Source organism: Neofelis nebulosa, chromosome 16 (assembly GCF_028018385.1).
Source record: "Neofelis nebulosa isolate mNeoNeb1 chromosome 16, mNeoNeb1.pri, whole genome shotgun sequence".
Classification (NCBI taxonomy): domain Eukaryota; kingdom Metazoa; phylum Chordata; class Mammalia; order Carnivora; family Felidae; genus Neofelis; species Neofelis nebulosa.
The window spans coordinates 12,705,356-12,728,008 of NC_080797.1; the positions used below are offsets into that span (position 1 = coordinate 12,705,356).

At 57.3% G+C, this 22,653-nt stretch overlaps 1 protein-coding gene across 3 annotated transcripts in view; it reads left to right on the forward strand.

Moving 5' to 3' along the window:
• Positions 1–12,102: 12,102 nt before the first annotated feature.
• KCNJ12 (potassium inwardly rectifying channel subfamily J member 12) overlaps positions 12,103–22,653 on the forward strand; it is a 45,001-nt gene continuing 34,450 nt past the window's right edge. For 2 of the 3 annotated variants that reach the window (XM_058705988.1, XM_058705984.1), the window contains exon 1: positions 12,103–12,670. The gene's annotated coding sequence lies outside the window, so the exon portion shown is untranslated. The remainder of the gene's footprint in view (positions 12,671–22,653) is intronic. The other variant, XM_058705987.1, reaches the window with a different exon arrangement.

The following is a 22,653-nucleotide window of genomic DNA, read 5'->3' on the forward strand; positions in this document are numbered from 1 at the left end:
AACCAAAGTCGGCCACTTACCCGACTGAGCCACCCAGGTGCCCCTTCCCAGGGACCATTCTATGTGCTCGGAGATAGCAGTGAGGAAAACAAACATTCCTATCTTCAGGGAAAGACAGTTAACATAACAAATAAGTAAATTACAGACCATATCAAGTGAGGATAAGTGATATGGAGAAAAGTAAATCTGGGAAAGGGAGAATGGACTACAGAGGAGTACAAGTTTTTTAATGTTTATTTATTTTTGAGACAGTGAGAAGGGGAGGAGCAGAGAGAGTGGGGGGTGGGGGACAGAGGATCCGAAATGGGAAAGAGTCTGATGTGGGGCTAGAACTCATGAACCATGAGATCACGCCCTGAGCTGAAGTCTGACTTTTAACCAACTGAGTCATCACGTGCCCCAAGAGGCGTACAATTTAAAATAAGGTGTCCAGGGGCACCTGGGTGGCTCAGTCTGTTAAGTGGCCGACTTTGGCTCAGGTCATGATCTCACGGTCCGTGAGTTCGAGCCCCACGTCAGGCTCTGTGCTGACAGCTCAGAGCTTGGAGCCTGCTTCCGATTCTGTTTCTCCCTCTCTCTGAACCTCCCCCGTTCATGCTCTGTATCTCTCTGTCTCAAAAATAAATAAACGTTAAAAAAAAAAATTTTAAATAAGGTGTCCAGAAAAGCATATCCATGAAAAGAGATGTTTGAACAAAGACCTGAGGTTAGTGACAAAAGTGAGCCTTGCAGAGATCTGGGGGAAGAGCATTCTGGCTCTGGAGAGGCAAGTGCAAACAGCCTGGGGTGGGCACGACCTGGTGTGTTTGAGGAATAGCAAGGAGGTGGCGGAGAGGGACAGGAGGTAAGATGAGAGGTAATGGGGGGCCTTGAGGCCGTGGCTGAGCTGGGGGGCATGGGACGGTTTAGAGCGGAGGGTTTTAATGGGCCCCCCAAACTGTGATGTATGGGGAAGGTGCACATATGTTTTTGTCCCCAGCAGAGCAGTCTCCTCGGCCCTTTAGTAGCTGAGCCCGGCTTCCCGCCTCCGCCGCCAGCTCCACTCCCTCCCACCCCTGGTGGCCCCTGGGGAGGCTGCAGAGAGCCGGTGACGTCTCCCTCCCAGGCCCCAGGCAAGAGCTGTGGCATCAGGAGACCAAGAGCACGTGAGGCTCAAGCTGGGAGACATCCCCTTGGTCCGCACCCGGCCTGAGACCCGAGACCCCAAACCTGGGCTCCCAGGTCCAAAAGCAAGGGGGAAACTGAGGATGGGCACGAAGGCAGGTGCCAGGAAGTGGTTATACAACCGCACCAAGCCCGCAGCACTGCCAACGTCACCTTTAGAAACTTTATCTTCTCCATTTGGAAGCAGTTTGTGGTCCAAATTTTTCCCGAGGCAGAAACCCCTAAGGACATGCACAGCTTGGCTTGGCATAAACCGAAATTGTTTAGAAAGCAAGACGATAAGAATCCTTTCTCAGCCTCCCACTGTGCTCCTCAGATAATGCTGGGGGAGCAGTGTGTCTAACCTTCAGAGCCCCTGAGACTGGAGAGGCTGAAAGGGGCCCCGTCCTGGGATGGGGGGCCTGGGTGGGAGGGGCAGTGCCCGCCTCACCCAGCGGGAGCTATGTGCTGACACAAAGCCCCGAATTCCCCATCTTGCTTCCCTCACTGCACCCATTTTGTGCCTAAGCCCTGGCTAGGCCGAAGGCCCAGGAGGGATCCCGGGACAATGGTGCCCCAGCTCCGGGCACTGACCTCGGGGCCATGCCTGGATGGGCCTGATCTCTGTCACCCCCCCCCCCCCCCCACCAACCTCACACACACAGGACGAGCTGAACGGCGCCCCTGCCCAGACACCCCAGGCCCGCTACTCTGGGACAGAAGTGTTCTGGTCCTCGGACACCTCTTGTGACATGGTGCTCACTACGTCCCAGGGCAGCTGTGTTTGCCTTTGAGCTGCTGGAATGGTAGGAAAAGTTATTTTTTCTTCTGCATCAGTGCAGAAAGAGGCCGAGGTTTGGCCTCCAAGAGACCTCGGTTCCACTGGCCACACCTGGTTCCTACCGCCAGTCCTTCGCTCTTACCGTTCCCCCTGGTCTGGATGCCCTTCCTGCTCCCATTGTTACTACAATCCTGGGCCTGTAGACACCAGAGAACTACAGGAGGAACTTGAGCTCAGAAGCTACTCACCCCCAGCAAAGGGACACAGTGCAGCGGGTACGAGCATCCGCTCTGGAGTCAGCCGCTTCACGGCTATCCGACCTTGGGCTAAACAGTTCTGTGACTCAGTTTCCTTCATCTGTAAAATGGGAAAAATGCTCTAATGGATATGGAGATGTGGGTAGAGAGAGGATGCCTGGAGACAGCACTGCGCTGATGCCGGCCATGAGCTGAAACACCCTGAGGTCTCCCGCCCAAGAGCCTGGGGGTTCTGTGCCACCAGGTCAGCCAGCTGCCAGCTTCCGGGATGTGAGGAATGGCTGCTTTCTCCATCAGGCCTCCCTCCCTGCCCCGTGTGAGAGCCCCCTGTTGTGGACACAACTCCTCGGCCCTCCCGCCGCCCCGCCCTGCCTTCCAGCCTCCCTTTGGGAGGGGGCTTACCCCTGCCAGCTCTTCTTGTCACTTTCCCCTGTCTTCTAAGTGCCAGTTTCAGAGGCCGGAAACTGTGGGTTTCCAGGGGCTTCTGGAGGCGGCCAGAGGCATTGGAAGACGTAGACAGGGGGTTTCTGGGGAGGGATGGAAACCTGCAGGTGGCAGTGACGGGCCCTCGGGCAGATTTGGAAGTCAAGGCTCCGGGGGTGAACGCAGGAGGCCTCTCAGAGCCCAAGGTGGGTGTGGGAAGGCCCAAATACACTGTCAGCACCCTCTCTCAGACCCCTGGCCCAGGGCTCAGTCATCCCCTTTTGGTCTGATCCACCTGAAGCGCTGTAAGACCCTGGGGCTCGTGCAAACGGAGGTGCGGGACCCAGAGTGAGGAGGAGCTGGTGTGGGGCCCCAGCAGGTGCTAGGTCCAGGCCTGGGGTCATGGGGTCATAGGTCAAGATGGGGTCGCAGGTCAGTGGGTCTAGCACCGCCGTGATGTCGTCCGCTTGGGGGCCTCTGACCCTTTTCTGTGCCTTGGACCCTTCCTTAGAATTCTGGTCTCACATGTATCAAATAACACCCAGAATTCCTAAGGAGCCAGTTATCACGATAGTTAAAAAGCGCTTTTGTGATGGTTAAGGACGTGCGTCTTTGTGAACGCATCGATGATCAAGTTGAATGGCGGGTTTCATCCCAACCACAATGTTAGGCCAGAGGTGGGCGTCAATGATATTTAGAAAGCTCTGCAGCCCCAGGAAAGGGATTTGAACACATCTGCGACTTGCCTTGGTGACAAAGTCTTAGGCACTGCTGTTGATACCAGGGTTTGCTGTCTCAATGCAAAGTTGAAGGAAACACTACATTTCGGCTGGAGGTTGATAAAAATAGTGATCCTTTCCCATTCAAATACATGAACTTAGAGTTGCAACCTCATTTCTTCTGCTCCTGTGTTCCCTGCCAGGAAGAGGAGCAGAAACGCCAATGATGCCACATTCAGTGAGCAACGGTGACAAATGATGGCCACTGCTCTTTATGGAGGCCTTGCATTGTGTGGGACACGGGCTGAGAACTTTCCCCACGTCTGACCCTTGTCAAATCCCCATCATGTGGAGGAGTAAACTGAGGCACAGAGAAGTCAGGTCGTTTGCGCAAAGTCACACAGCTCGTGAGTGTTGGTGTCGGGACTTGAACCTAAGTCTTTCTGACCCCAGAGCTTGTGCTGTTCACCCCCCTACCCAGTAGAATGCCTGGGGTACACCTGGGGTCTAACAGATGTTTGGCTCCTTGAAGGGGCTGTTGTTGAACCCTCTGTGATCAGGAGGATTCCCTGGGGCTGGGCTGGGCTCCCTGGATTTACAATTGGTTCTATATTTATCATCCCCGTCCCTAAGCAGGTTAATGGATTTTAAATGGAGTCGATACTAATTGCCCCCGTGCTGTGGATGGGCCGGCCTGGGGGGAGAGGTTCCTCCACAGCTCTAGGACCAAATTCCTTCACATAGAACATCAGCAAACCTAGGGTGAGGGTTTAAATAGGCCGAAACGGAAGCAAGGAGTGCTCAGGGCCATGGCGACAGCGTGGGCGAAGGCGTGGCAGTGGGACCCTACACATGCATGCCAGGGGAACCAGGCATGCCTCCCATCCCAGCAAAAGTCCTCCTGGTCCATGCGCACCGGGCAAGGCTGTCCCCGAGGAGCTTCTGTGAGATTCAGGTCATCACAGAGTGTTTATTAATCACCACAGACAGGATGGGGTCGGGCAGCTCCACGGGGAGTCCGGAGCAGGAAGGAGCTCGTCAGCATGGAAAAATTGAAGGGAGTTGTTCAGGACAGCTTTCTGGACCAGTCTCGCAGGGCAACGGGGAGCCCCAGAAGGGGGAAGCCTCCCTTTTCCCTCAGCTTTGGGCTATTTTAAAAATTGATTAATCTGGGGAGCCACATGGACTCTTTGAGCATGGTATAAAGAAAGATACAACAGACTTACGGAGAACAGTTCACCTCCTTCCTGATGTCTCTTTCCAGAACATTCTATGAAACACCTGTGTGTGTGTGTGTGTGTGTGTGTGTACGTGTGTGCACGTATGTGTCTCCTGCTTAAAAATAAAAATTCCAGTGATGGCATCCATCCCCTCTCTTCTGCATCATGCTTTTCCACTCTGTCTTAAAGAACTTTCCCCGTTAGATTCAATCGACAAATATTTCTTGAGCGTCTTCTAAGTGCTTTCAGACCTCTGTCCTCATGGAGTCTGGGTCCTTGCTCTCCCATAGCTGTGCACTGCCCCCCCAACCCCCCGCCACTCATGTGCTACCTTGTGTTTTCCTTCCCTGGGGATACCGTGCAGCCTGTTGCTATCGCAAGGTGAGTAACTTTGTAAGTACATTTGGGCACCCGCGTGCAAACATATCAGTGGGATAAATTCCAAGATGTGGAATTCCTGGGATAAAGGGGTGTATCCGCTGAACTTGGCCAGCTGTCACCAGACTGTGGTTGAAATGTCAGGGTTTAGGTTGCAGCCAGGGAAGTGGTGCTGATGTGGATCGAGAGGGAGACTCGGGGGTCAGAAGTGGAACTCGCCTGGGGAGAGAGAGAGAAGCCCCTTCTGCCCCCGAGGAGCCCCCGATCTGAGGGAGAGGCAGGATTGGAGAGGCACAATGGCTCAGGAGAGGTGTGGGGGGGGGGAGCCCAGGAGGCTGTGGATGCCTGGAGGAGGTGTGGGACCTGGTTTAAGAGGGTGGGGCATCCAGGGAGCAGGTCTCTTCGTGAGCATCTGCTGTGTGTCTGTTGCTGTGCTGGATGCTTTTGGGGAGCTGTCCCCTTGGAGATCTGCATCGTCCATCACTTAGCCAATGAATAACTGGGGGCCTCCTAGGCGCTGGGCACGTTACTAGGCGAGTGTCATGCCCATTGTGCAGCTGAGGAAACCAAGGCTTGGAGGGAGAAGCCAAGAGCTGAGGCTCCAGGAATCCAGTCTCCCCACCCCTCTCCCCATCCCTGAGAACGGCCCAGGATGTGGGTGCTCTTTAAATAGGAACTTCTGGCCCCGGTTGACTCCTGGGAATGGACCTCAGGATCCCGGGAAGCCTTGTCCATCCTGTTGCTGGGTTGTCAGGCTTTATTACACTGACAAGATAATTTAACTTAAAAAAAAATTGTTGAGGGGCGCCTGGGTGGCGCAGTCGGTTAAGCGTCCGACTTCAGCCAGGTCACGATCTCGCAGTCCGTGAGTTCGAGCCCCGCGTCAGGCTCTGGGCTGATGGCTCGGAGCCTGGAGCCTGTTTCCGATTCTGTGTCTCCCTCTCTCTCTGCCCCTCCCCCGTTCATGCTCTGTCTCTCTCTGTCCCAAAAATAAATAAAAAACATTAATAAAAAAAAATAAATAAATAAAAAAAAAAATTGTTGAAGCAATAAACGCTTTCTGTACAAAATTCCAACAAAACAGCCCTGACGAGGTACCATGAGCCCTTGTGTCCCACACTTGTAAACTACTGTCTTTCCTCAGAACAGAGGCTGAGCTCCTGCTGCAGGGAGGGACTCCCCCCCCCCCGCCAACCCAGGTGGGTCTGAGTCCAGAGCACTCAGGAAGCCGGTGTAGACATTTGCCTCCCCACAAAAGCGAATCCGGAAAAAGGCCCCCCTCCTAGGACACACGAGCAGCAGTTTCATTTCCAAGGTTTCAGATTTTTTTTTTTTTTTTTTTTGCTTTGCAGATGCAAAAATATCTGTCGTTTTTCTTAACATAAATAGGATCATGTAATAGACCCTATTCTGCCTCTTGGTTCTTTTTGTGGCAGGGTGGGAGGGGACACTTGGCCGATAAACTCTCCATTGTCAGGCCTTACAGATCTCTTTCTATTTCAGAGTCAGGCCCAATTCAGAGAAGAGGAAACTGAGTCGGAGGCCTCAAGCCGGGCTCCCTTGCTGAGGGTAAGGGGGGCTAGTCATGGGGGCAGGGAGAGATGGCCCCACGTGGTGACCGCAATGGGGGGGGGTTGCACAGAGAGGAGGCTGGCAGTGCCCACCAGGGTGGAGGGGGCCTGGGTAATTGGCCGGATTATCCCAGCAGGGAGGCCTCCTTGGGGGAAGCTATTTTTAACTCTGAGAGGCTGAAGCGACTTCCCTCCCTCCCTTTATTGCCCTTTATTCTTGTCATACTGGGGCCTGCAGGCCTTGTCCACCTTCTGTCCCTTTAGGGGAGAGAGAAAACACCCTGGCCTGCACCTCAGGGTTTATGCCCCATGTGGCAGAGCTGTGGCTCGGAAGGACCCCACGTTAGAGAGGAGGAAAGAGCTTCAGAAAGTTTGAGGGACATTTTGGAGGCCTTGCTGGTCTTTCACCCACCATGTCCACAGGCAGCCCCTCCAGGGCAAGGAGAGGAGGATTAGGCTCCATCTCAAAAATCTCTTAAATCAGAAGAGGGATTATTCAGAACTCAAAAATCCAGGGGTGGATCTAAGAGCCTCAAAGAAGCCTGTCTGGAATCTTTTTTCGCTCAATAGATCAGCTCTGGTTTCCTCCGGGTGGGTCCCCTCTCAGGTGGCTCAGCCACGTAGGGGCAAAGGGGTCCCCAGGGGCCCCAGGGAGCTAGAGCTCCTTTTCCAGCTTATCCAGCCAAAGTCCTAGGGTCAGTTCTCATTGGCTGACTTCAATCACATGTCTCTCCTCAACCAATCACAGTAAAGCTCACAGCCAGGCCTGGGTGGCTTGCTCACCTCGGGCCCTGGGGATGGTCCCAGCCTCCAAGAAGAAGCACGTGGCAGAGAGGTGGGGGTTTGGGTGGGCGGGTCCCCCAAGAGAAAGGTTCCCAGAAGAGGGGCCCCAACCACGGGAGGACGTGGACCACCGATGCCTCTAAAGTCTGGTAGCCGGGACAGAAACAGCCCGATGCCCAGAAGACACCGGACAAGCGTGGCCCAGAGTCACGGGCTCTACCTCCCTGTCCTCCATTAGCGCGTTCTCCTGACGGCTGCAGCTCCATGGAAGGCAGAGAGGAGGGGCCGGGGTGACCAGGGCCAGTGTCACAGCCTGTGCAAGAGGGGAATAAGTCAGCCAGGCTGAGCGGATCAATGCCTGCTTCCTGACGGGTGGGAGGGACCCAGTGTCCTGTTTGCAGGGCCGCCACCCGTTGCTGAAGCTCTGCTTTCCTCAAATCAATGCTGCACGGTCAGCCCGGGGCCCGACCGGCGTGTGGCTGCGAGGGCGCAGGGTAGTCACTTCCTTGACCTCCCTGGTAGGCATCACCACCCCTCCCTAGCGCCCCAGAGGAAGGGCCACCTGTCTTGGCTGGCACACCTCTGCACATGAGCCGCTCACAACCACCCCAGGCGATCCCTTCCTTTGACCTGTCTGGGCATCATGTCTTCCTCTGCCAACTGGAGTGGCATCTATCTGCTTAGAAACTGGAGTAATAACACCATGGTCCTTCATGATAAGTTCACGCAGGTGGGCATTTAACCCAAAGCATAGCACAGGCCAAATGTATAGTCAGTGGCAGCCATTGTTACCATCATTGTTATTATCATTTTGTCTTGGGGATTAAAGGCACTGAGGGAGGAGACTGAGCTGAAGGTAGGACTCCCAGGTCCAGGCTCTGCTCTGCTGCTCACTGCCCAGGTGGTCGGGGCTCTCTCCTCCCTTGGCCCCAGCAGAATGCAATCCTGTGCCTCTTGACTTCCAGTCAAGGGCTTTATGCATCCCACAAGAAATGCATATCCTGGATCAGCTAGGCACAGGTCTCTCTCCCTTCTCAGGGGTTGCAGTGAGAGGCAGGGTGAGCCCTGGACCCTGGCCACCTGCCTGGAGGAGGAGGCAAGGCTTCTGCTGAGAGGCAACCTGTGATTGTCTGGGTCTTTCCATCCTGTGTCCATTCATTCTCATTTTGCAGGCACTTACTGCACACCCACTGCGTGCCAGGCCCTGGGCCGTGAACGCTCCGGGCAGACGTAGTCCCTGCCCTCGTGAACTGACAAGCCTCGGAGGAGACCAGTAGTAAACAAGAAGTCTCAGAGAGTGGCCAGACACGAGGAAGGTAAAACGGGGGATGGTGGTAAACAGGAGATGGGAGACTCTGCTGGGCCTCCCCCGAGCTGCCTCTGAAGGAAGAGCGGCTTGGGGAAGGGAGCCTAGGGACAGAATCAAGCTGGTGGGTGGCATCCAAGAGCCCGGCTGGCTGGCTGGTGTGTCTGGAACCGGGAAGCCGTGGAGCGTAGGTGAGGTGCAGGTGGCAGGTCGTGGGCCTCTGGGGCTTTGGTTCTCACACCTGCCCTGGGCAGGGTTAAACGAGGCAGCCCGTGAGCCCATTTTATGTTTCAAGGGTCTCCTGACGTGGGGCTTGGGGCTGGGCTGAGGTCTAGGTGTGGCAGGAGAAAGCTGGGCAGGCTCTTGGGAGGAGGCAGCCCCCAGGAGGATTCGGGGGAGCCCTGGTGCAGCTGAACTGGTGAGGGACAGTCTGTTTTTCACATCTCAACCAATGATCAATTTATGCCTGACGCAAATGCATCGGCGTTGGTATATGAAGACGTGAATATTAAAAGAACTGTCAGTTCTGTGCCTGCTGCCCACCCCAACCAGCAAACCCCAGCCTGGGGGGGTGCCTCCCGCTCTCGCCACCCCCTTCCATGGCTTTGTGGCCTTGGAATCGACCTCACCTCTCTGGGTCTCACTTTTCTCAAATGAAGGAGTGGTTCCAGATGGGCCGGGGGGCTCTTTGGCCTCCTGGCTGTGGCTCTGAGGATGCTGAGATGAGCAAATATTAGTTGAACAGCTATTACGTGCCACGCCCCAGGTGGGGAGGGACTGCCCCACTCCTCAGAAAGAAAGCACTTCAGATTGAGGGAAAGCCAGGAACACTCAAAGCGTGTTACCTAAGTTGCTAAAACTCCTACTGTGTGCAGGGCACTGAACTCCCATTCATCTCATTGGCTTCTCTCACGGCCGTGTGACAGGGGCTTATTTTACAGAGACCTCAGCAAGGGCTGTGTCCACATCTCTATGCAGCCCTGCTTGGCCCCCTTCAACCCTAGAGGGAGGCATGATCCCCACCCCCTACGGGCAGTGCCCTTATAGGGCCATGGGAGGCTCTGCCTACAGACCAGGAAGCCTTGGAGCCAGGTATGTGAGCTGGTTAGAGCAAGAGCCCCGTATGTCCCTGTCCCTCTCTGCCTTGGTCCCTGCATCTGGAACATGGTTGTGTTCACCAAAGGGAGGCTGGTGCCCCAAGTTGCCCAGCAAATGCCTGGGTGTCAGGGTGCTAACAGCCGCTTCTAGGATATGATTAAGAACTGAATTCCATTCCAGCAGGTAGGGGGGTGGGATAGGGGAGCCTAAAAGCAGTGGCCTGGGGAGTCAGGCTTTCACCTTTGCCAGATATTCTTTGCCTTGCCGGAAGTCCTGGGGCAAAAGACACCTGCTGTCTCTGTGAAATGGGTCCGATAATGGCTCTGGGGGAGGCCTGGGGCCCAGGGATAAGACCTGGCTTGGTGAGGATCTAGGTGGGGACTCTGTGTAGGGGACATTCTAGGGTTGCAGATACCTTGGGAGTTACCCTTGTCCCAGGAACTGTCAGAATCCTAGGCACAGAGGTGCCCCAAGGTGTTCCTGTCCATTCCCCAGCTTTGAGCTTTGGATGGAACTATCTCCCAGCTGACGGGCATCCGGGGTCCTCTGGGGACCCGCGGCGGAGCCTGGGAGGAGTGCCTTGGGGCCGGTTCCACCTGGGGCGGGACTGTGGCCTCCTGGGGCGGGACTGTGGCCTGTCTTCCGGGAAACTGGGCGGGGGACGGTGGGGAGCTGAATCAATTCCCTCCTGGGTGGCTTGGAGGGAGAAGGAGGAAAAGTTTCCTGAGAGCTTTTGGTCCTCTGGGAGGCTGGTCTCCGAGGAGGAGGAGAAAACCAGGGCACGGTGTACCAGTTAGGGGCAGAGTGGGGCATTGGGGTGGCCCTTCTCTCCACTGCAGCCCTTAGCAGCTGTCAAGGCAAGGGGGCAGGGGCTCTTGTTCTGGGGACAGATCGGGCCCTGAGTCCTGGTACTACCTTCAACAGCCCTGTGACAGACAATGGGCCTCCCTGTGCCTCTGCTCCTTTACTTGTAAAATAGGGTCAGTGAGTGTATTTACCCTGTTGCAGTGACAGCAAAATAATTCCAGCCAGGTCTTTAGCACAGAGCCTCACACGTCTTGAGTGCTCACTCAGTGTTAGCTGTTTCGCCCAGCCAGGAGCCGTATCAACTGTTGAGGTATATTTTACACGCATTTAATCCTCACTGCGGCTCCATGAGGCAGGAATGGTTACTCTCCCCACTTGATGACAGGGATAGTGAGGCACGGAGAGATGAAATGACTTGCCTCCACAGCTGGTCAATAGAGTTGGCGCAATCCAAACCCTGGACAGCCTGAGGTCGGTGAGTTCTCTGGGTGGGTTGGGCCAGGTGGTACCTACCAGCTGCCAGCGGCCTGGAGCCTGGGGCTGGGAGCCTGGGGCTGGTGGGGCCTGCAGACCGCTCTGTCTCAGCCGCCAGCAATCTGGGCGGTGGCCAGAGAGCCATCCTCCTTGGTTAGAATCCTGCAGCCAGTCTCCCTGCTGTGCAGACACATAATTATATTTCACATTAAAGGGGAAGCTGGAAGCCAAGGGGGCCAGGAAGCCCTTTGAGGCTTGTGCTCCGGGCACAGACCTGCCTCCTTGGCCCAATTCTGTGGCCCCAAGGCTGAACAAGGGGTCAGACTGGTGATAAAATGGGGTCTTCCTGGGCCAAGGCCCAGTCGGGCAGGTCTGTCTGCCAGGATGAAAGGCCTGGGCCCGGCGGGAGGCTGAGAGATCTGAGGCCCAGACAATAGGCCCCAGGAGGCTGGGAGGGTAGGGCGAGTGGGGACAGGCTGGGAAGAGAGCCTGAGCCTTGCTGGGGTGGCAAGAGAAGAGGGTCACATGGGGGTCAAGTCAGCAGAGAGAGAGAGAGAGAGAGAGAGAGGAGTAGGGGGGAGGAGCACGGAGGAGAAAGAAGGAGATGGGAGAAGCCAAACAGAGCACAAGATGGGGAGGAGAGAGATGCTATTAAAGAGGGGGAAATGATGTATGTATATGAGTGTGCATAGAGTGTATGCCTGGTGTGCAAAAAGAAAGGATTCCATGGGAATGATGTACAAGCTAGGATCTGTGTGCACGTATGCACATGTGCAGATACCCCCCTGCATGCACACGTGTGAGTGTGTATGCACCTGTGCACTTGGAACCATCATGCATGTCAGGACATGCATTTTGCATGCTTGTATGCTGGCACCTGAGCTGTGTACCAGACTGCGTGGACGCGTGTGTGCAAGATTCCCTTGCCTGTCTGTGCGCTGGCCATGCACCTGTGTGTGCGCGTGTCCCTGGAGGACATGCCTCTGTGTGTGTGTGTGTGTGTCTGTGTGTGCGCGCGCGCACCCCATTGCGCAAGTGGCTGGCGGTGTGTGTGGGGGGGGCGGCCCGGGGCTGGGGGCGCTCTGGGCCAGGCTAGGGCCCGGGTGGGCGGGGGCAGCGGCGGCGCGGCGCGGGGCGGGCGTGCTCTCGGCGGAGAGTTAGAGGAGTTGCCGAGCCCGGTTCTGGTGGCAGCGGGGCGCGGAGCTGGGTGCGCGCCGAGCCTCTGCCTCCCGCCGCCTCCTCGCCCTCCATTCCGCTCTCCCCGCCTTCCCCGGGCCTTGCCGCTGCCATCGCCTCCCTGGGAACGGTAGCCGGGGGCGAGGGGCTGGCGCGGCCGGAGCGGGCGGGGAGGCGCGGGGCGCCGGGGCGTAGAGACGAGCGCGCCCGGCCCTGCCCGGGATCAGATAACAGCCGGCGGGGGAGGGGGTGGGCCGGCCGCGCTCCCAGCCGGACGGAGGGACGGACGCCAGCCGCGCCGGCCAGAGCGAGCGCCCCGCGGCCGGGGGCGCCGTCCAGGCGCGCGCCCCCGACCCGTGGCTGAACCGGGGAGATCGGCGCCCCACACTGACGCGCCTCTTGGCATGGAGCGCCCCCGGGGGCTGCCCTGAGGCGGCGGCGGCGATGCAGGCAGCGCGGCGGCTGCCGGGGCCAGGAACGGCCGCCCGGAGCTCGGAGGACGCGGAGCGCGCCGCGCCCGGGGCACTGACCGAGGTAAGTGCGCGGCCGCCCGGCGCTCGGCCCCCCGGGGGCCCGACTCCGGCATCCCGAAGGCCCCCTCCCCGGCCCGGAGCGAGCACGAGGTGGTGCTGCAACAGGGAAGGTGGGGCGGGAGGTTTTTTTCTTCCTCTCGTTTCTGGTTTTTTTTCCTCCCTTGGTGAGCCATCGGAGGAAATGCTGACTGCGAGCTTTTCTTCCCCTGCCATGTCTCCGGCTACTGCCACCAGGGAACTTTGCTCCTTGCTAACCTTCGTCCTGGGGGCGCTCCGGGAAACTTTGAGGCGCCCTCGGCCCCCCACTGGCCAACTCGCACATGGGGGCTCGGGAGGGAGCGTGGGGAGGCACTTTCGCGCGCGGCATCAATCCTATGCGTGACCTTCCCAGAGACCCCGGGATTAAAGTGGGGGTGCAGAGGGGGCGCAGTCTACCAGCGCCCGAAAATGCCTCCAGGCCCTAGATCTGCGGGTCCTCGGAGTCCTTTCTCACTCCCACCTCCCGTGCTCTAATGGAGTAAAAATATTCTGGAAATGGTGTTTTCCGCTAGCCAGCCGGCAACTCCAGCCGCACCTTTTTGCTTTTAGAAGTCGGCCTTGATCGCAGAGGCGATGACCCCTCAGCTGAGAAGCCCCCAGGGTTTCATGGCAGGAGTGGCTCCTAGGTGCTCACCTCTGCTCCCGATGCCCTATGGGGAAGCGGCGTGGGGAACCAGGGGGCTCACTGGAGTGGCACCTGGGGTGGGGAGCTCCTGTGTGTGTGTGGGGGGGTGCTTCACATGGGAGTTGAGGCCCCAGCGCATGTCTCTGCTGCCGGTCCTGATTGAGTGTGCACTGGTCATGTGAATATTTTAAAACCTGTGTTTAGAATGGGAGGTCACAGGAAAGTGTTTCTTTAGAGATGGTCTTCTGTTCTGGGAGGTTCTCCTGGCCCCTCACCCTGCTGCCCATTTCCTAGGGGGCATACCCATCTGGGAGTGTTGCACTGCCTGTGATCCGTTCTACTTTATTCTTTGCTCCCTGTGCCCAGGTTGGAGCCCTGGGGTAAAGTGCTGGGGACCTCCTGCCCCTGCCCCCATACCTACCTCCCGGAACCCAGGTTCACAGGCTCTGTCTTCCAGGAGCACGGAGGTGCCCACATGCCGCTGAAATCAGTAGCCACCTCTGGAAGGTAGAACCTACAAGGCGTTAGCCTCTGGCCTTATCCCTGACCCCCTCCCTTAGGTGCCGAGTAAGGCCAGTCCCGCTGCCTCGGCGTGACCCCAGGCTCACTTTCTGCTGGGTTGTTCCTTTGTGGCCCCTCACCAGGGACTTCCTCCCTAGGCTGCTGTCATATGGCCAGAGGGTTAGGGAGGAGGTCCCAGTCTTGGGCCCACTGGAGGCTTATGGTCTTTTTTTTTTTTTGTGAAGTCCCCGCTCCTCTGTTCTCAGAAAATCACCCCACTCCTCGTGCTCAGAGCCCAAAGAGAATCTTCAGTAAAGTCTGCCATCAGCTTTCTGGTGGTCCCTTCTCTCCGGCCAGGGGACTGGAGGTTGGCAGCTCTAAGAAGGAGACGTTGGACGGGATCCCTTCAGGTGGGGTCAAGACTCCTTAGGGGCAATAGGGTGCAAGGAGGAGGGACTTGCTTGAGCATTCCTGGGGACAAGAACGGGCGCTCCAGTGTGCCAGATGACAGGGGTCCCCTCTTCTCCACTGGTGCGCTGCTGAATGCATATAGGTAGGGGGTGCTCTGTAAATGCTGGGTGTTGGCGCAGCTCTGGGTTTATTGGCCCGCCCCTGGACCTCTGTCCCCATCATGGCCACCTGCCCCGTTAGGCCCCCTTAGGGCTTCCAGGCTGCTCAGGAAGGGATGTGGTGGAGGCTGCTGCCCGATCCAGTGATGTTCAGTGAGCTGTGCTGTGCTGCGAGAAAGATATGCCCAGAGAGGGACAAGGTCTTGCCCAAAGCCACACAGCGAGTCAGGGGTTTAAGCAGAATCATCTAGCTCTTCCCAGGCCAGGGGGCTGCCCCTGTCAAGCTTCTTGTCCCAGGGCCACAGTGTCCCTCCCCTCAAGTCTTCCTGAAGCAGAATGAGGTAACATTGGTGGCCCTGCAGCAGTGAAATAATAGTGACAACAATGAAGATAGTAATAACAGTAACAATGACAGCAGTTCCCTGCAGTTATGCGGTACTGGGACGGGTTCTGCTTGTGAACAGTTCCCTCTGGTGCCCTGGGCCACAGTTGGCAGCACCGGGCATGGCACCCGGCGGCCTTGGCACACGTCTGGGGCAGAAGCAACTGCGTCGTCACTCCCGGCAACCCCTGCGGCCCTCGCCCAGCCCCAGGCTGAAGGCTGCTGGTGCTCCCTCAGAGCCCACCCGATGGCCACTCTTGGTCTCGCTGCCTCTTGGCTCTGGGCTGGGCCGTCCTTCCGACAGGTGCACCTGGTGTGCGGTGCTGGGCCCCCGCCAGGGCTTTGCTGTGAGTGACACATGGGCACACCTGCCCCTCCCCTGGGGCCTGCAGCTGGAGCCCTGCCATAGGCTGGCACAGAGAAGAGGCTGAGAGGGAGGCAGCTCGTGGGCAGCGGGAGGGTGGAGGCTGGGCCGGCCACTCCAAGGTGTGGTGGGTGTGGGCTCGGGCCCACAGGCTGGCTGTACCAGGGGAATTGGCTGCGTGATAGGAAGACAGCAAAGGCCGAAGATAAAAGAAAGAAAGCCGGCTTGAAACTGGGCCGCAGGCGGGGCAGGGAGGTTGGAGGCTTCAGAGGAGCCTTGGGGGTGGGGTGGGGGCGGGGCTGGACGAGGCAGGCGGATTTTCCAGAGGAGCCGGGCCGCAGGCGGGACTGGAGCCCTCTCCGGGCACTGGCCGAGGGCCCAGCACTCTGCCACCTGATTTAATTTCCTAATGGTCTGCCAGTACCTAGGGTGGCATTAGCTCCATTGTACAGACAGGAGATCTGAGGCCCAAGGAGGCACCGGGAGGGACAGGAACCTGTGTCCCTCTGGTCCAGAGCCCTGGCGCTCTCCCGGGGACGGAGTTGCACCCTCCTCTGTTCCCCAGACACCCTGCCCGGCTGCGTTTGTGTGCCAGGCTGGCTGCAGGGTGCCTGCTCGGCATCCCAGTGCCCAGGTGGCGGTATCCCTGGGACCTAGGGAAGGCCTGGCGTGCCCTGTAAATGTTTGGTGGGTCTGTGTCTAGGCTGCTTTCTCTGGCCGCAGAGGCCTCGCTGTGATGATGGGAGCTGTGGCGGGCCGTGAGCCCTAGTGGTGGAGACCCTGGCACCCTCAGCCGTGGTCCCCGTGTAGTGCCCGGCATACAGGAGATGCTTAATAAACTGGTGGTGAATGAATGGAGACCCAGCCCCTTCCCTCGAGAATCTCACTGTTTGGGAGGAGGCTTCAGGGCACACAGGCAAGGTGAGCGGGGCTGAGTCACTTCTCCTCGTGGTCTTCAGTTTATCATCTGTGAAGTGGGATCAAAGTCGCAGCTGGGGGGACCCCTGAGAACACCTGGGAGGGGGGTAGTAGAAACGTGAGCTTCCGTGTGTGCTTCTGGGTAGGGGGGATCTGAGCAGAAATGGGGGTGTGGAAAGGGAGCTGCACGAAGGGGGGGAATGTGGCACCAGAGCCTTGAGAATCTGTCATTCCAGTGCAGCCTGTCCTTGGACATGTGGGGAAACTGAGGCCCAGAGAGGCTAAGTGGTTTGCTGCAGCGGGAGAGGGCCTCAGACACAGGCCTCCTGCTCCTGCTGTGTGTCTTGTACCCCCTCCCCTTCTCCACCCCTTCTCTCCACCCACCCCCACTGATGTTCCGTAGCGCAGGTCTTCCTGCCCAGCTGCTGAAGTGGCAGCTGCAGGGGCAGCGTGAGGCTGAGGGGACCTTGGGGACCCCTGGTCCAGCCCCCTAATTGGCCTTCGGCCCTGTAACATCAGACGGAGTTCCATTTACACGGCCAAATAGGAGCGGGGGCCCCTTTCTCAGTGATCCCGGGGAGCAGGTCTACCCCGGCTGTGCATTGATGCTGCCCCAGAGTCAGTGGGAGCAGCCTCCTGGATCCTGCCAGGGACCCGTCCCCCTTCAACCAGCCTGGACTGAGCACTCCCACCACTTGGGCAACTGAAGCCTCCCCCTCCTTCCATCATCTGTGGTCTGGGTCTCTTTGGGGGACTCAGGCTTGGGGAAGGGCCAGGGAACAAAGATAAAGCCTTCAGAGTGGCCATGCTTGCTTGAGCACCTACTGTGTACTTGACACACTCTGGGTGCTTTCGTCTTGGTCTTGGGCTCAGGATCCTCCCGTGTCCCCCCCCCCCCCCCCCCCGCTTTTGTCCTCAATTCAGAATAAAAGCCACACTCCTCACTGTGGTCCACAGGGCCCTGCACAGTCTGGTCTTCAGTACTACCCTCTCTGCCCCCCACTGTCTCCCTCTCCTCAGGCCGCCCTGCCTTTCTCCTTGCTGTGCCTCCAACACCTGAGGCCTGCTCCTGCCCCAGGCCATTTGCACTTGCTGCTCCCTCTGCTTGAAACACTCTTCCCCAGATCCCCACAAAGCCTCCTCCTTCACCACCTTCAGGTCTTGTCAAAGGCCACCTCCTCCATGACGCCTCTCCTGGATGACACCATGGGCTCCCTTTGCCCACATTCCCTCTCTTGCTTTTTTCGACTCGTCGAGTTTAATGCCATCCACCATGTTATGTTTTATTTGCTTATCTTGTTTACTGTCTGTCTCCCCCACTGGGATATAAGTGCCTTAAGTGCAGAGGTTTTGGTCTTATTTGTTCCCAGCTACGTCCCCAGCACCTACAGCAGTACCCTGTGTGTAGTAGATGCTCGATAAACATGTGGGGCATGAATGGGTTGGTTCCTCCATGTGCGGTGCTTGATAGATAGTGTGCTCAGTAGCAGTGGTAGCCACAGTTATCATCCCACTCTTCAGATCAGAAAACCGAGCTTCGGAGAAGTGACATCACTGTCCCCAAACTGAGGAGCTTGTCGGGGGCAGAGCCAGCTTTCAGACCTCTCCTCTGAGCCCTTGGCCTGCCATCTGTCTGTGAGGGGGAGAGAAGTGGCATTTATTTCAGCCCCCAACTCTGCATTGAGCTCTTTTTGTCTGTGACCTTATCTGCTTCAAGCTGTGAACCTTGCCGTGTTCCTGGCCTTTGGCTTGCTTGCAGCTTAGGGCGTCCCCCATCCCCACCCTGTGAGGGGCAGAAACCACATTCCCATTGCAGATCTAAGCAAACTGAGGTGCAGAGGGTCAGGGCCGCTCGGTCCTCAGCGCTTCTCTTCACGTTTATAAATCTTTGGGCCTTCAGTAGAACGTGTGGAGGCCGGCTGCAGGGGCTGGGGGTGGCAGAGGGGACAGCGTCTCCATTTCTTGCCCAATTAAACACTTTCACACGCCCATCGGCCTTTTGTTTTGTGTCGGTGTGTTTTACCTCCTCTGCACAGTCTCTGTTTTTGAGCACCACACCCAGGTTGAAACATTTTATGTTTCAAGATTGGCCACTACCAACTTCAGCAGCTTTCCAGCTGTAAAAAGAACCTATAAGCCTTCTAGCTGGCAAAGCACAGCCCCTTGGCTCCCCCAGATCACCCCATCGCCTCTGCCAACCTAAGGCTTACACTCCTTCTGTGGATGTCCAGACAGGTTCCCGAGGGGCTGGGCCTTGGCCAGGGCTGCTCAGCAACCCCAGGTGCCCAGCGGCCATTTAGCCAGATGTGCCCCAGGGCAGGGCACTGTCTCTTGAGGCCCACCCTCCGGGCAGAAAAGGGATCAGGTCATAATGAAAACCAGAGCTATCTCCAGATTGCCTGTGACTGTCATCAGCCTCTGACCTGTGAGTGGGTGTCCTGGAGGAAGGGTGAATATGACATCCGAAGGTGGGAGTGGGCCGGCTGAGGTCAGAGAGGGACAGCCCCAGCCAGAAGTGGTGAAATGTCTCAGAAGCAAGGTGGGGGGTCGTGGTCGAGACTCTCTGCCCCCTAGAGCCTCCTTGCAGCTCTTCTGAGACTTACTTAGGAGAGCTGGGGCGGGGAGGAGGGAGCGTGTGGAGATAGGGAGGTCCTGAGCTCTGTGTGTGTGTGTGTGTGTGTGTGCGTGCGTGTGTGCGTGCGTGTGTCATGGAGACTCTGAGAGGCTGAGGGCAAGAGAGGTCAGGGAGGGGCTGTGCGGCCCCCACCTCCTGCCCACCTCCCTCTCCTTCCAGCTGCAGCCTGAGCCCCCTGAGCTGGCGGCTGCAGCCCTGCAATTCTCCAGCACTTAAAGCAAAAATAAATCACTGCCAGCAGCTGGCGTTCTGGGTGGTAGCAGCCGCCTGCCTCCTGCCCCCGACCCTATGCCTCTGGGCTCTTGGTTCCGGGCCAAGGCCAGGCCAGGCTTCCACTCGGGCCTGGGGGGGCCTGAGGAGGACTGGGGATGGCCGGGGGGAGCTGGCCCCATCCCTTCACGCCCCATCCCTTCACGGGACTAGAGCTTGGCAAGGCCCAGAGAGTGTGAGGCCTGTCTGGGTCACGTGGAGGGCAGAGGTGGATGCAGGGCGTGGGGATCTAGGGGCAGGTAGGGAGCTCAAAAGCGGGATTTCCTAGCGGCCTTGACTGTGGCCTCGTGGAAGCAGGGTGTGACAGGACCTGGGAATCCCGGTGCCACCCCATCCTCAGGACCAGCCCCTGGCATCTCTTTTCTCCCAGGCCCCTCCCTTCCCTTCTCGGAGAGGTCTCACCGGTCAAGTATTAGTGTGCAGGCTCTGGGGATGTCAGGATTTCGGCGCCATTCATGCTTTCCACGATTAGCTCTTGAGCGAGTACGGTGAGCTGTGCCCTGTGCCTTGGGATCGCGGCTGATGTCTTGGTGGGTGGAAGAGGATTAAAGAAACAAGCGAACAAACACATAAGGAAGCATAGACTTTGTCATGCCTTTTTTTTTTTTTTTCATGAATCATTATCGTTTTTAATTATAAGAGTGTTACATGCTCATGGTAAAGTATTAAACAAGTGTAGGGATAGAAAGTGAATCTCTCCTTCTCAGACTCTGTCTTCTGCCTCACCCCAGCCCAAAGCTTTATGTTCTTGAGGTGACCATTATTAGAGAACTTTCTGGATTGTCTGAGTGCTTACGCAAACATGTGAATGTAGTTATATAAACATGCCAACATCTATAGTTCCCTTTCCCCTTTCTTCCTTTCTTGCTTTCTGTTTTTTTTTTTTTTTCCCCCGTGGGATCATTCCATACGCGCTGTCCCTGCTGGTGCCCCAGGGCTCCAGACCCAGGGACTTCATCCTTTCTCCTTTGATGGGCATTGGCTTGAGGGCTGAGTCACAGAGTCCAGATCATAGAGTCTTAGCTGTGGAGTCTTTGAATATCCAGAGCCACCCAAGCGTACGGGTCATGGATTCTTTGAGATGGGAAGTTGTAACCTCTTTGAGACCGAGATTACAGAGGTGCAGAATTGGCGCATCTTAGCCATGGGAGAGGTGCCGAATCCTGCACGGGGTACCTCCTTCCTCAGACCTCTCTGGGAGCATGCTCCATCCCCAGAGATTCTGGTTCGGAGGGTCTGGGGTAGAGCCCGGGAACCTGCACTTTTCAATCTTCCGAACCTCGGAGCCCCCAGCCCAGCCCCCTTCGGTCCCCATGCCACCGCGAAGCTCCCTGCCCCGGGGCAGATCCCACCCCCTCTGGGCCTTAGTGACCCACAGCTCATGCACCACGGGGAAGGTGCTCGCTGCCATCGTTTACTTCTTCATGGTCTTCAGAGCTGCGGTGGGGGGAAGGGCCTCTGGGGAATCGGTCACCCCTGATTCATCTCTGAGCTTCTCCATCTCAGGTGTCTACCACCTGCTTGGCGAGCCCATCATTCCCATAACCTGGTTTGAGCCTGAATCTGAAAGACACTGCCCGCCTCGGTCCACTGAGGGCCCCTGGTGGAGAGGATCTGCTAGCCTAAGTCCGAGAGGGGTGTGAGTCACCCCCCACTGCTCCTGGACCCCAAGTCTCAGTTTCCCCATTTACGAAATGGGTGTGAACACCAGGCCCACATCTGGGCACCCACTTTTTCATCCCTCTTGGCTTTGGCTCTGCGGTCAAGGCAGGGCAGGGCAGGGCAGGGCAGGGCAGTTTCCTCTCTCTCTCTGCTCCCCCGCCCTCTGCCATTCGGGCCGGAGGCTCAACCGTGCCCATATTCTTGGCCTGCTGAGCTTCAAGCTGTCGGCAGCACCTGCCTGGCTGGGGCGGCCAGGCCCCCTCCTGGGCCCTGGGGAGCCTTCAGGACCACTGGAAGGGGTGCCCCCAGCAGACCCTGGGGCAGCTCCGGAATGGTCCAGCCCCTCCCTGGGGGCTGCATAATGAGGAGCCCCTGGCTGCCTTCCTCCTTTCCTCTGTGGACCCTGCCAGCCGCAGCCTCACAGGCACCCCTGGGGCCTGGCCCTCATCCTGCAGCAGATGCCCTAGTTCTGAAGCTCCAGGGCCAGGTGACCAGGCTTTGGGCCCTGTCCCGACCCAGCTACCTTCCTGGTGGTCGCAGGACCAGCCGTGGCTGGGCAGGCTCCAGGGGTCCTCTGGAGCAGCGATCCGAGCCAGTGGTATCAGTTTCTTCATCTGTGAAATGGGAACACTAGGGAAAATGGGTTGAATGAACACATACGCTTGAAATTGTGTCCGGGTGGTGGAAGGAGCACGGAGGCAGCAGTCCAGGGGGGACAGTCAGCCAGGTCCCAGAAAGGAAAACAGACGCAGGGACAGTGGGGAGCAAACTGCACCCTGTATTAGTTTCCCGTGGCTGCCATAACAAATTACCACAAACAGAGTGGCTTAGAACGACACAGATTTATTATATCCCAATTCTGGGGGCCAGAAGTCTGAAATCAAGAGGTCGGCAGGCTTGCTTCCTGCTGAGGCTCTGAGGGAGAATCATTCCATGCCTCTCTCCCAGCTTCTGTAGCTGCCACCAAAACTTGGTGTTCCTTGCCGTATAGACACATCCCTCCAATCTCTGCCCGTTTCTTCACCCAGCCTTCTTCTGTCTGTATCTTGTCGTGTCCTGTCTGGTCTTCTCTTTTCTTCTCTTCTAAAGACACTTGTCATTGGACGGAGGGCCCATCCTAATCTAGAATGATCTCGTCTCCAGATCCTTGGGTTAATTTTATTTGCAAATACCTTTTATCTAAATAATGTCACTTTCACAGGTTCTGGGTGGATATATCTTTGGCCGGGGGGGGGGGGGGGCTTTCATTCAACCCACTACACATGGTCAACCTGGATACGCTGTCCTTTCTTTTTTAAGAAACATATTCTGTTTTAGCGATGTATTTTGGAGACATACAGCATTGGGGTTACATGCCTGATCTTTGCTACTGTGCCAGCTGTGTGTCCTTGGACAAATTATTCAGCTGTTCTGTGTCTCAGTTTGCTCATTGGCAAAATGGGGATACTAGGGTCCTTTGTCCATTAGGCTGTTGGGAGCAGTCAGATGAAACACGCAGCCCTGGGATGGGGTGTGTGTGACACCTTTTGTTAGTATACCAACCAGTGAAATGGTTTTAAAATCTAGCTGGCATTTCCCATGCGAGGCTGAGTTTCCATTTAGTCAGCCCGCCTCATTCTGATACGCTTCTGTGTCTCCGCCCACCCCTGGGCTGTTCCTGCCCGGACTTAGGTCCCCATGCCTGGGTTGCCCAAGCCAAACGTTCCAGAAATGGCCCTGTGGGGTCAGAGGGCCTGTGCCTCTGTGACGTCGAGAGCTGTCACTGCTGTGCCCTCCTCCGGGTCATCCCGGCGTCCTCACCTCTCAGCAGAGCCGAGCGAGCCTGCGCCCTCGCACCCACGGCCGCCAGTGTCTCTGGCCACCCAGCCCCTGCCAGTCCTGGCTGTGACGGTGGCCCTTGCATTTCCGTTGCTTCATCTGCCCGTCTCTTGTTCTGGAGTCTGGTGGGGCAGCTCTTTACATCCAGACACCTTCCCATAGCTTTTCTGGCCGCAGCCAGCTCCTGCAAGGACCTTGTTT